At 37.8% G+C, this 14,736-nt stretch overlaps 1 long non-coding RNA gene across 2 annotated transcripts; it reads left to right on the top strand.

Annotated features, from left to right (window-relative positions):
• Nucleotides 1-6,792: 6,792 nt before the first annotated feature.
• On the top strand, nt 6,793-14,212 carry LOC142935286 (uncharacterized). Of its 2 annotated transcripts, none has more exons than XR_012947822.1 (9): nt 6,793-9,388; nt 10,303-10,390; nt 10,915-11,024; nt 11,106-11,146; nt 11,279-11,354; nt 11,448-11,564; nt 11,729-11,844; nt 12,358-12,544; nt 13,615-14,212. It is a non-coding gene; the product is annotated as an uncharacterized LOC142935286 (long non-coding RNA). The 2 variants fall into 2 exon arrangements; XR_012947823.1 differs by having other exon boundaries at nt 6,794-9,388; nt 11,451-11,564.
• The last annotated feature ends 524 nt before the right edge of the window (nt 14,213-14,736 follow it).

Here is a 14,736-nt window from a genome sequence, read left to right on the forward strand (position 1 = left end):
TTCATTGGCCAATCAGATCATGACAGTGATGCAGCGGGTTAATGGAAGAGATGCTACCTCATCACCATGTTACCTCTACTGTGACACAACATGACCAGTAAGTAATATACAAAGTGGATTTCCATCACCAGTTTCACCGCAAACAAATGAGACTGTACAGTAGGCTAAATGGGAGATAGCATTGTGTAGCAGTGACCTGCATTGCTTGCTGTAGTTGAGAGAAGAGTTTTTAGTTTCCACTTACTGTGTGCTAGTTGAGAGGAATACCTCTTATCTTCTTACCTCTTCTGTCACTTGCCAAAGAAAAAAAAATACCATTAATGTATAATTTCACGCGTATAGCTTTGGTCTTAAGTTTTTCACAAGACCTAACTAAATTCCCTGGTAATACATGAGGGTTTCCTCATACGTGTAACAACCATGACCGTTCCAGTAAATAGGCCGAACCAACGGGGGCTATATCTAGTCCTCTCAGCTTTGGCTCAGTTACGAGCCAGAAAGCTAACGTTCGTTCGTTAAGCTAACGTTATGCTACTGTTAGGTTTTTAAGAACAAAGGATGAAGGAGCCTGCAGGCCGCAGGTACTCTTCTGCTGCGAGCTTCTTACTGCGCACGCGCATCAGAAGAATGAGCTGGACCCGGTCCAAAATTAAAACAATATTTAATGTACTACACAAAGTTCACTTACAAACTGAATTAACTATCAATAGTAATGTTCTCGAGAGCAGAGACCACATACACGCATCTCCTCACAGTCCGGCGCGGCCAGTTAGCTGAAAATGAGAGCTGCAGTGATCTGAGGTAAACTCCCTAAAACATTGTCTTTTATATCCCCTGAGAGTCGGAAAGTGTCCGATACTGTCATAAAACGTGTGAATGACCCTCCGTGGCGATTATTGATTGGCTTCATTTGAATTCTGCCCCCTCCCATTATCGATCCCTTAGCAAAACATCTTGGCTCTTCGCAAAACATCTTGAACTCCTCCTCTCTGTCCTGCTGGTCAGCTTGGCATTTGACCGTCCCACTGGCCCCATCCTCCATCGATGAGGTCGCCTCCATTTGCTGCTGCATGTCTGACACCTCACTCAGAATCCCTATCTGACCCTCAATACTATTCTTAGTGTTTTAATACCTACAGTGACTATACTTCTATGATTTAATACATTCAATGATTTAATATACTGTAACATATAATATCCTCTATAAGTAAGAATATTGTAAACCTATAATACATTCCATATGGAAACATATTGTGACTAACATATTTATTATTGTAACACTTCTACTCACCACTAGGGGTGTTATTAAATCCTACTAATAATGCGTTTAATACTGAAATTCTCCACACTACATTCAAAGTCAATACCATTGCGTACGGTTTTCAAATAGAAAATAAAATTGTACAGTATGTTTAGCAACATGACTAGCTAGCTATACGGCCATGGCATTTTTCACAAATCAAAGCATAATGCTAGCATAAAGCTAATGTTATGCAAGGAAGAACTTAAGTTGTTGTTTTTTTCCCCAAGATGTCGTTTTTCATAAAGTGTTTATTTGGGGAAAATGTGAATTTATTTGCAGGCATTTTCCTGATGTTGCTACTGTCAGTCATCAGAGCCCAGCGTGTGTCCCCTGTCCCATCATGCCCTGCTTCCTGTGTGGTTTGCTCTGAAGATGCACTTATCTGTCACAGACTGGCTTACATTATTGGTAACACACACACACACACACACACACACACACACACACACACACACACATGTTTTATGTCATCCGGTCTTAATGATAGTAATTGTATGACATTTAAATTTCCCTTACATTGCAGTAAACTGAGAAAGATTATAGTACCCATCAGACCTCATGTGCTTACAGGACTGTACTGTATGTGTTAACTGTGTGTGATCAGACGCTCCAGACACGACCCAGGCACTACTGCTAACAGAAGGCTCCATCACCACAGTCCAGCCTGCCTCACTGTCTGACCTCAGCAACGTTACAGTCATAGGTCAGTCAGTATGTGTGTCTGTGCTTTTATATATATACTTGCACGAGTGTGTACCATTTTGCCATTATTCTCTTTAGGAAGAGAAGAGCAGATAGCGACTAAATTAAATACATAGTGGCTTTAAAATGTTGCATTTATGAACTATAGGTATGTCTGTTAATCTTCCAGGTCTGAGTCACAACCTTATCTCAGTGCTAGGGGAACAGTCCTTCAGAAACCTGCCGTTCCTCCACACCTTACTGCTGGACCATAACCTCCTGACCAGCCAGGCCATACAAGGGGGAGCTCTGACCAATCTAACCCGGCTAGAGGTGCTCTCCCTGGGCCACAACCTCATCAGCATGGTGGGCACCGCCTCAAGGGGAACATATATCTGGGAAGATATTTGAAACAAGACTGGTTATAGCTGGATGATGTATTTTTTTATTTAAATAATTTGGATGAGAAAAAATGATATTGACACAGTCATAATGATTAAGTTTTGCATATTGTACTAAGCGAGAACTACATGCATCTATATATACAACTGCTGAATAAAGTCTGTGCCGTGTCCTTCGACATGATTCTCTGTGTTGATGTTCAGATCCAAGGTGGCTGGTTCAAAGGTAGCAAGGCCCTGCGGAGTCTGAAGCTGGAGGGCAACTTGCTCACCAGTTTGGACTCTGGTTCCTTCCCTCTGAATGACCTCGAAGGTCTGGAGAGTCTGGATCTGTCAGCAAACCTGATAGATCATCTGCCTAAAAGCAGGTTAGATTTGTATTGCGTTCAATACATTATTCTTTCTTACACTTTGCTTTTTCCTTCATTTATTGCAAGAGCACACAAAAATGTAAAACATTTTTTACAGTATTTGCATTGCACACATTATTATATATATTTATGATACAGTGAATATCCGGTTTTGTGATCCTAGCTTCGGTGGGTTGGTGAGACTGCAGATTCTGGATCTGTCCAGAAACCGTCTGAGTTCTGCTCCTGCTGAGGCTTTTTCCTACCTCAGCTGGCTGACAAACCTCAACCTGGACCTCAACTCATGGAACTGCTCCTGTCAGCTGCTGGAACTGGCTGCCTTCCTGTCCACCTTCATACAACAACCAGACAAGGTGCAAGACGTCCTAAACCTGTACACATTTCCAATGCTGCTTCACCTGATTTCAGGAACTACCACATGAAATTAAATGTGGCAGTTTTATTTGGCGACTGCAAATTATGACTCATACTAGCACTGACTTCCGAGGTGGAAGAAAACAAAAAAAGATATTATTGAAAAAAATGGAGTAATTGCATTATGTTTGATGATACAGGTATGAAAAATAAGAAGATTTTGTACTCAATAGATAGTTTACCACACTGTAAGAAAAGTCAGTGAATTTTACAGTGAAAAACTGTTAAATCACAACAGTAAGAGACCGTAAATTGTAAATCGGTTATATTCAGTTTATCTGACAGTGAAACACCGTAAATCTATATATCAGCCAAAACAATAATTTGTGCATGTATTTCTTGTATAAAATACATTTTGTCACTGTTAAATGTACTAAACATTGTACTGATAACGGAAATACACCGTAATATGAAAGAAAAATCCATACCGTAATTTTTGCATTTATTACTTTTTAAAAATACATTTGGTTAATGTTAAATGTACGGACCATTGCTCTGCCAATGGAGGTAAAACGCATCATACAGTCAACAGCCAGCCCCGTATTTTTTGCATTTATTATTCGTAAAAAAATCAGTTTGTCACTGTTAAATGTACTAAACATTGTACTGGTAACGGTAATACACCGTAATATGAACAAACATCCATACCGTGATTTTTGCATTTATTACTTTTAAAACATACATTTGGTTACAGTTAAATGTACGGCCCATTGTGCTGCCAATGGAGGTAAAACGCATCATATATTCAACAGCCAGCCCCGTATTTTTTGCATTTATTATTTGTAAAAACATCAGTTTGTCACTGTTAAATGTACTAAACATTGTACTGGTAACGGAAATACACCGTAATATGAAAGAAAAATCCATACCGTAATTTTTGCATTTATTTCTTTTAAAAAATACATTTGGTTACTGTTAAATGTACGGACCACTGTGCTGCCAATGGAGATATGACGCATTATACATTAAACAGGCAGCCTCGTATGTTTTGCATTTATTATTCGTATAAAATACATTTTGTCACTGTTAAATGTACTAAACATTGTACTGATAACGGAAATACACCGTAATATGAAAGAAAAATCCATACCGTAATTTTTGCATTTATTACTTTTTAAAAATACATTTGGTTAATGTTAAATGTACGGACCATTGCTCTGCCAATGGAGGTAAAACGCATCATACAGTCAACAGCCAGCCCCGTATTTTTTGCATTTATTATTTGTAAAAACATCAGTTTGTCACTGTTAAATGTACTAAACATTGTACTGGTAACGGAAATACACCGTAATATGAAAGAAAAATCCATACCGTAATTTTTGCATTTATTTCTTTTAAAAAATACATTTGGTTACTGTTAAATGTACGGACCACTGTGCTGCCAATGGAGATATGACGCATTATACATTAAACAGGCAGCCTCGTATGTTTTGCATTTATTATTCGTATAAAATACATTTTGTCACTGTTAAATGTACTAAACATTGTACTGATAACGGAAATACACCGTAATATGAAAGAAAAATCCATACCGTAATTTTTGCATTTATTACTTTTTAAAAATACATTTGGTTAATGTTAAATGTACGGACCATTGCTCTGCCAATGGAGGTAAAACGCATCATACAGTCAACAGCCAGCCCCGTATTTTTCGCATTTATTATTCGTAAAAAAATCAGTTTGTCACTGTTAAATGTACTAAACATTGTACTGGTAACGGTAATACACCGTAATATGAACAAACATCCATACCGTGATTTTTGCATTTATTACTTTTAAAACATACATTTGGTTACTGTTAAATGTACGGCCCATTGTGCTGCCAATGGAGGTAAAACGCATCATATATTCAACAGCCAGCCCCGTATTTTTTGCATTTATTATTTGTAAAAACATCAGTTTGTCACTGTTAAATGTACTAAACATTGTACTGGTAACGGAAATACACCGTAATATGAAAGAAAAATCCATACCGTAATTTTTGCATTTATTTCTTTTAAAAAATACATTTGGTTACTGTTAAATGTACGGACCACTGTGCTGCCAATGGAGATATGACGCATTATACATTAAACAGGCAGCCTCGTATGTTTTGCATTTATTATTCGTATAAAATACATTTTGTCACTGTTAAATGTACTAAACATTGTACTGATAACGGAAATACACCGTAATATGAAAGAAAAATCCATACCGTAATTTTTGCATTCATTACTTTTTAAAAATACATTTGGTTAATGTTAAATGTACGGACCATTGCTCTGCCAATGGAGGTAAAACGCATCATACAGTCAACAGCCAGCCCCGTACTTTTTGCATTTATTATTCGTAAAAAAATCAGTTTGTCACTGTTAAATGTACTAAACATTGTACTGGTAACGGTAATACACCGTAATATGAACAAACATCCATACCGTGATTTTTGCATTTATTACTTTTAAAACATACATTTGGTTACTGTAAAATGTACGGACCATTGCGCTGCCAATGGAGGTAAAACGCATCATATATTCAACAGCCAGCCCCGTATTTTTTGCATTTATTATTTGTAAAAACATCAGTTTGTCACTGTTAAATGTACTAAACATTGTACTGGTAACGGAAATACACCATAATATGAACAAAAATCCATACCGTGATTTTTGCATTGATTACTTTTTAAAAATACATTTGGTTACTGTTAAATGTTCGGACCATTGCACTGCCAATGGAGGTAAAACGCATCATACATTCAACAGCCAGCCCCGTATTTTTTGCATTTATTATTCGTAAAATATTCAGTTTGTCACTGTTAAAGGTACTAAACATTGTACTGGTAAAGGAAATACACCGTAATATGAACAAAAATCCATACCGTGATTTTTGCATTAATTACTTTAAAAAAATATATTTGTTTACTGTTAAATGTACGGACCATTGTACTAATTACAGATATACACCATAATATAGCTAACAGCCAACTCTGCAACTTCTGCAAATATTATCTATTACCCATATCCCTGGTGGAGGCCGCTAAGGTATTCAAAAAGCTCCTTGCTGGCAAGGCGACGGGGGTGGATGAATTCGAACTTTGCCCATTCATTAAGTGGTTTGAAAATCAATGGAAAATTCCAAACACTTTTTGCGTAGTGAACTATGGATTTTTGACCATATTCGGCCTAAATACGCCCAGAAAACAATGGACTAGGAGGCTGAAATTTTCACAGTCAATCGACCTCTGCCCATTCATTAAGTGGGATGAAAATCAATGGGAAATTCCAAACACTTTTCCCATAGTGAACTATGGATTTTTGACCTAATTCGGCCTAATTACCCATAGGAAACAATGGGCTAGGACCCTGAAATTTTCACAGTCAATCGACCTTTGGCCAGAGATCAAGTGGTATGAAAATCAATCGGTAATTCCAAACACTTGTCCCATAGTGAACTATGGATTTTTGACCTAATTCGGCCTAATTACCCATAGGAAACAATGGGCTAGGACCCTGAAATTTTCACAGTCAATCGACCTTTGGCCAGAGATCAAGTGGTATGAAAATCAATTGGTAATTCCAAACACTTTTCCCATAGTGAACTATGGATTATTTACCCAATTCGGCCTACATACCCATAGAAAACAATGGGCTAGGACCCTGAAACTTTCACAGTCATTCCACCTTTTCCCACAGATTAAATGGTGCGAAAAGTTGAAAATTGACTGTTTATTTCACCCAACAGAAAGGATTCTAACCCAATGGTACTTATGATCCGAAATGGCCTTCACCAGTCTTTTCTCTCAATTTTTACACTTTAAATCAAAGTAGAAATTTGAATCCTTTTCCTGTTTAAAGAGGGGCTAGTGAATATGAATTCCCCCAAATTTTACGGTCGTAGCTGCAAGTTAAGGTACCCAAACACAGCCCCAAAGGTCAAAATTGAGGCATATAGCCTTATTTTTCGGCTTTTTTTGGCAAGTGAGAAACGGGCCATTAAATCTTAGTGAAAGGTTGAAACTGCCTGAATTTTGTATTAATCATTCCCCTGTGATAACGTAATGCAGGATCTAAAGCAAGATCTCTGCAGACCCTTGGGAAAGCTAACTTCTGTTAGCAGCATGCTAATGACTTGAATCCAATTGAGCCTTTAAGAGGGTCCTCTTTTGTCCATCATATGTGAATATTAGGACAATAAGCCATTTACAAGTGTTTTCAAATGCACCCAACAGAGATGATTCGAACCAGATGGCACCAGTTTTCACCAGTCTTTTCTCTAACTTTTTATACTCTAAATCAGGGTAGAGATTTGACTCCTTTTCTCCTTCAAAGAGGGGCTCGTCACCATTACCTACCTATAATCTGGACTTCGTAGCTGCAAGTTAAGGTCCCCAAAAACAGCCCCAAAGGGCTTAATTGATGCCTTATTCCCTGAGTGGATTTTTTGACATATGCAAGAATGGCCATAATCTCTCAAATATGGGTCCCAGAACCCACAGATTCTGGACACACATTGTGGACTAGGCCTACAATGAGGTCACCTGAACAGAATTCCTCTAGATTATCTAGAAAAGATTTTTGCCTGTATGACACTCAGACCTCAGCATGGTGTACACGTCCTTAAGGCGTACACCCTGTTGTACTCTTGGTGAGATCAGACCAACTTTTACTTCTAAAGATGTCAGAGCCCTGCTTTTTTAATATGTTGTAGACTTGTTTGAAAACTCCAGAGTTACCTCTTCTTGTGGACAGTCGTAAACGCATACGTTTAGAAACGATGACATAAACACCCACGTTGTCTTTACTAGCAGCTGTTGTTCAGTTAAAGTCTGCATTTCTGCAGAGGAAGCAGCTGTTATTGGAGCGATTAGCGAGCAGCGTGTCCAGCGACGTTAGCAGACCTACGGAGCAGCCCCGTCTGAAGTCACGTTAACCTAATTCATGATATAGATTAGACCACATGGGATCACCTTTCGGTTTGTTTTTTTCCACATGGAACTATACATTCTGCCATTTCTCCTCGACTCTTTCCGCTTTGAGTCACTCAGCAGTGATTGTCAGAGCTAGCTGCACCACAAACAAACAGTCGGTTTGGACACCTGCATTTACTTTGACAGTCTTTTATGTTACAAACACTGAAGCGCATTCAAAAAACATTTGTTTTTTTGTCGATCATTACAGGCTTACATTTATGATTGTATTCAGAGCTGAACTCAAAACATTCGAGGCTTAAGACCTGGCAAAATGATCTTGCTACGCCACTGGTACACGCAGGAAATATTGTCTAACTCGTGCACGCAGTGTCTCATGGTCACAGAAAGCACGGCCGCGGCAACTAGAGTCCTGCTAGTACCCTCGACGTGCGTGAAGGTGCGAGGGCCCGATCAATGTTGCTTGCATTCATTATTTGTAAAAAAGACATTTTGTCAAGGTTAAATGCACTAACCATTGTGCTGTTTTTGTAAATACACTATAATATATAAAATATAACACTGCAGTTTTTGCAGGTACTATTAGTAAAAAGAAATACATTTTGTCACGGTTAAATGTACGAACCATTGTGCTAATAATGTAAATATACCATAAGATAAATTTGAAGGCCAACACTGTAATTTTTGAAAGACATTGTCAGTTTCAACAGTCAGAACTAATATTTAACCAACAAACAAAACAATAAGTGCTAGATGCAAACTAGTCTGCTTATTCAAAGCAGTAGAGAGTAACCTTCCATACGTTTTCCTTGTTTTGTAATCCTTTTTTGCAGAGCATAAGTTGCATCTCACCCCTCACCCCATCCCCCACCTCTCTTTTGATCTCTGTTGGTTAGTATTTTGTAACATTGCAGGTGCTTGCAGGTGCAGATCTCGCGACAGTTTCAAGGCACCCTGTGACATCTATTCCTAATGTGTGTGCAGTGCACCCTATATGATCATACTGTTTCACTGTTTAGCGATTCCCTCATGACACTTTAAGACCAACAGGTGCCTGTCTCAGTGAATAACCTGACCAAATGTGGTGGGAACACAGAGAGACAGACAGACAGAGAGAGAGAGAGAGAGTGAGAGAGAGAGAGAGAGGGACGGACGGACGGAGGCGGCAGTGATCAGACCTACACAACAATTTAAAAAAAGCAACGGTTGGAGGCTGAACTTTTGAACTCATTTCAGCGCCTTTTCTGCGCGCTCAGGCAGCACGTTACTGATGATCAACGGCCTGACTCCTGGAAACACAACACTTCTTCTGAAGGTAAGCATGTCAGCTAGCTAACGTTACATTTGAATTTGAGGCTTTGTTTTCTGCAGTTTTGTGTCGCCCTTGCAAAAACGAGTCATTCAACGTTAATAGTAAGTTCACTTAGCTATCTAAATGAGTTGAGAGTTTACTTTTCGTGGATGTAACATGGGTTATGGGTTTCTGTGTTAAACATTAGCTAGCTTACTTTACCAAAGGTTTGCTAGGAAAATGTTTAGTTGTCATTTCTGTGGCAAGTCAGTTAAAGCTAAAACATCGAGGGGTTATGTGCTTCATTGCAAACTTCATAGTGATGAACCACGTTGTTTATTTAAGTGCGTTGAAGCTGGTTGCAAGCAGACCTTTGTTAGATATGGAGCTATAAGGCTCATTTCTACCAGAGGCATAATGGTAACCTATCAGCTAACGTTACAGCTAAGCTAACGTTACTGTTGGGACGGCTGTTAACTTTACCGCTTATAAACTGTCTGTTAACGTTACCGCTTATAAACTGTCTGTTAACGTTACTGCTCATAAATGTGCTATGTCTGTTAACGTTACCGCTCATAAGTGCGCCATGTCTGTTAACGTTACCGCTCATAAATGGCTATGGCGTTATTTGAAAGCACATGTCCAGACACAAAGTAGCTAATTATTAAAGTGAGTGGATGGTCAAATGTTTTCACGGTCAGATCTTCATTTACTGCCCACATGCCACGGAGACACAAATAGCAGACAGCAGTATTAGTGACATGTACAGAGAATCTGCTTCTCCTCAGTCATCAGCTGTTCCAACTGAATCACATGACTGTGGCCCTCACCTGCATGACTCAGAAAATGTTATAGAGACCAGCACAGATAAAGGTGATATGGATATTTCTGAAAACTTCAGTGATCTTTTTCTCTGTTTATTCTACTTGAAATTGCAGGGACAGTTTCTACTACCTGCTTGGACCAAACTAACTTCACTGTTTAAAAATGACACACCAATATCAGATGAGGACATCAGCAAAGTTTGTGAGTCTTTGAGAATTTGATCTTTTCTCTGCATGTCATAGAGGGCCAATGAGGACAGCATACTCAAGAGCTCAGTCTTTCAAAAAAGGGTTCAACTATGTGGAGCCTAAGAAAATGTTTTTAGGACGAGATGAGAACAGGACTGATATGTTTTCATATTATGTGCCTGTGAAAGAGACTTTAACCCTTTAGGCTCTGCAAAGACAATACATAAAATATTAGCTGTCTATGTATCTGATGATAATTTGCCAGTTCATGTAAGGTCTGACACAAACCACATGTCACTTGTTTTATTGTGTAGAGAGAAAGATTTCAAAACATTTGTGTTCTCTGAATTACTAACAGACTTGAAGGATTTGGAGGAGAACGGGATCGTAGTATCAGATGAAACAGTAGTCAAAATAACCTTATATTGCATTGCAGGACATAATTTGGGCTCTCATGGCATTGGTGCCTTCACTGAAAATTTCAGTCACTCGCAATATTTCTGTAGGTACTGCCTAATAATCCGATCTGAATTTCAGGGTGACGATCCAAATCTGTGCGGAGCAGAGCGCACCATTGACAGCTACAACTCTGCTGTTGATCGCCTCCAGACCCAAGATAAACCAGATGTGGAAGGAGTAAAGTTCAAGTCAGTATTCAATTCTTTGAAATACTTGAATGTCTGTCAAAAGAAAGACAATTTGTTCCAGTGCTTTTGTGAAACTTCTAGGTCGAAGGCAGGTGGCATTGCTAAGAAGAATCTCCTTTAAAGTAAGTAAATTGTACACATATCTAACAAATATCTGAACATTTTAATTGGTACAAGAGCAGTTTGTGCAGATAATTAAGACAATTTACTCTAATCTTGCAACATTGAATTAATTTGCTCCTGCCACCTTTCAGACATTGCATTCAAACTCTAGTGGTTGTGGACTTGGATGGGAACAACTTGCTGGCTTTTATGACAACCAGGAAAACGGTGGGATTTTAATCCATTTAAATGCCCAAAGCAAGCAGTTGTTTTTTTTACTTTTAAAGATGATTTTTTTGTCATTCGTGTTTTATTGGACAGCAGAAGTAGAGAGACAGGGACCACAGTGGAGTGAGAGGGGATGATCTGCAACACATGGCCCAACGGGAATCAAACCTTTGTTGCTGCGATAACAATATGTGGTACGGGCTAAACCAGGTGAGGCACTGTTTTTATTTTTGAGTGTGAATTTAGCCATTTCATTTTAATTTGCAACCTTTGCATTGAAAAGAGTAAAAGTTGATGCTTGACATGATTTCATCTTTCACTTAAGAGGATGTATGTCCACCCCTTGTCTTTTTTCTCTTTATTCTTTCTTTCAGGTGTGATTACGACTACCAGCGGTTGTACTTCAGATGGACCTCATCACCCTCTTTGCTGTCCTACTAGTGTAACCTTATGATCGGATACATACAAGTGTTGTCAAGGATAAACAGAGGTAAGTTGTTGTAAAGTTCAATGTATGTTCATTTAACAAGAGAAGGCTTTAGGGTCTTCTATTTTTGTAAGCACTGTTTAGCCATTTCATGTTCAAACAGTGTATGCATGTATTGTTGATGTTAAGTACTGCATAAAACTAGGCATTTCATGATCCAATGTGATTTTAACTTCTTGCCAGAATAACCTTTTTTGACATACTGTGAATTTATTTTGACTTTATTGACATACCATACGTATTATGGCTATTTCTTATTCATGAATCATATTTGTAGCTTGACCTTTTTATGAAATCTTTAACCCTACTCTTTGTTTACCCTTTGGTAAGTTTGTTCTGTTTTACCCTCTTTAATGTTTTGTGTTTTTATAGTTTGATTGTTTTTTGTGTGAAGTATGAGAACCATTTTGCAACTGTGTAAGTGCTATATAAAGTTATATTATTGGTGATGTTACTGTTATTATTATTGTTAGTATTGTTAATGTTTTCTATGTTGTCTTTTTTTCTGGCTGGAAGATCATGCTAGCCCACAGCGAACACCAGATTGACTTGTGAGTCTTCAAGCAGAAATTATGACAACACCTGCCTAAAGTTCCAGTTTCCTGAACAGCATACCCTGTCTGTATGAGACTCTGTCCCACCTGTCTTCAGTCAAGTCTGGACCCAATGACTCAGACACCAGTCTTGTCAAGGCTAATTAGAGGTAAGCAGTGCGATAGGTGCAACTCAAACTTCACTCAATCAATCATCCTCAGGTGCACGGTCTGAGCCAACCGCTTCATGCAAACATAGATGAAACCACTGGAATATAGTTTTGTATTAGTACTATTTGTTTTTTAGTGCTCTGAACTGATATCCCCCTTACATTACGTTTCACGTAGCAGTAAAATGTCATTAATTCTGTGTACTATCTTTCCAAAATCCACCCAAAAGGGGTTTGCACCTGTGTCTTTGCACCCAAGTGGGCCCTACAGTGCACTCTTATGTTTATTTGATGGTAAATGCTGGGGGTCATTGTTTCCTATTGAACTGGGTCTCCGCCATACAGTTTGATTTTTGTTAACGAGAAGGCAGTTATATTAGCTATTGTACACTGAATAGCTCAGTTATTCAAATGCAATACAACTCAACAACAGGATACAGCTTACTGTATTCTAGTTTCTCTATTTATTTTGCAACAGTAATGTAATTGATTTTAGAGATATTTAAAAGGTCTTAAAAGTCATTGAATTAAAAAAATTAAAACAAAAAATGTAGAATTGATGGAATTAATAAGATGTGCAGATACCCTGGTTGTATCAAACATGATGATTGTCTTTACACTGTGTGCACAATTAAAAGGCAAGTTGTATTTTTGAGTATTAATTGTATTGAACAACTACAGAGCTCTCGGTCAATCCAAAATGTTATAAACCTCAAACCTGAATATTTAATAAAGTAAAAGTGAGGTTTTGGCTTTCTTAGGAGAATATATATGTGTGCACAATTATTATGCAACTAAATGAAAAATGTTCCCATCTCACTTGTTTATTTTTATCTGTTAAAGTGAGAATAATAAACAAACAACTCAAAATTTACAAATAAACGTTATTGATATTTAAAAAAAATAAAATAATCTGTGACACTATTATTTTTTATTAAGTATAAAGTGCTGGTTTCTTCTAGGTCATTGGAGCTCAGTTTAACAGCAGAAGGCAGTAAATGTTTCTGTAGGCATCATGTTGAAGCACTGCATCAATCTAACTTTGCCTTTGTTTCTGTTTTTGGGTGCAGAGAGGATCATTCCAGTCCACAGTGAATACCTGATGGTCAACATACGAGTCCTCAAGCAGAACTGGTGAAAATACACGCTTCATGTTCCAGCTTCCTGAACTTCATGTCCATGTGAGACGCTATACCATGTTGAGTGCCCTCTTCAGTCAAGTCTGGACTCAGTGACTCATTACTCTTGATCAACTCAGGGCAAGTGGCTAATCCTTTCATGTTTATTCATGGTTATCCTTCATATATATATGGACACATGCTGTTTCTTCAAGATCTCAACACTGCTTTGTGAGTATATTGTACAAGATATTGTATCAGTTCAACCTGTTTTTCACAGAGAATGTTAGTTTCTTAAGGTATATCAATGATGGTCTGTACCTTGATTTACAATCTGCTTTATTTGATATTTCCTTTGTAATTTACAATAATCAGAAGTTGACTGAAATCTATGCCAACCAATTGTATTACGTTCTATGTTGTACCGTATTTTTGTACCGTGATGTCTTATACATTGTCACTATATTTTTTACGGTAAAGTTCTGGCAACCACAGCTGCCGGTAATTTACCGTTAAGTTGCATTTTTCAATAAAATGCCGTAATGTATCATACAGTTGTACTGTGTTTTTTACTGAGAAAAACTGTAATTAGCTTCACAATATAGTTGCTGTTTATAAGGTTATTTACCGTAAACACGTTTATAACATGGCTGTTATTTCTAAAGCAAATTACCGTAAACAGGTTTATGAAATCTGTTTTTTTTATAGTAATTTACCGTAAACAAAAAACAGTTCTCAACTGTGAAATCTACGGTTGCAAAAATAATATACCGTGATGTATTATACATTCTCACTTTATTTTTTACGGTGAAGTTCTGGCAACCACAGCTGCCAGTAATTTACCGTTAAATTGCATATTACCGTAAACAGGTTTATGAAATCTCTTATTTTTTATAGTAATTTACCGTAAACCAAAAACAGTTCTCAACTGTGAAATCTACGGTTGCAAAAAATATATACCGTGATGTATTATACATTCTCACTTTATTTTTTACGGTGAATTTCTGGCAACCACAGCTGCCGGTAATTTACCGTTAAATTGCATATTACCGTAAACAGGTTTATGAAATCTCT

Source organism: Anarhichas minor, unplaced genomic scaffold (genome assembly GCF_050575085.1).
Source record: "Anarhichas minor isolate MPS153535 unplaced genomic scaffold, ASM5057508v1 ptg000006l, whole genome shotgun sequence".
NCBI classification, from domain to species: Eukaryota; Metazoa; Chordata; class Actinopteri; order Perciformes; family Anarhichadidae; genus Anarhichas; species Anarhichas minor.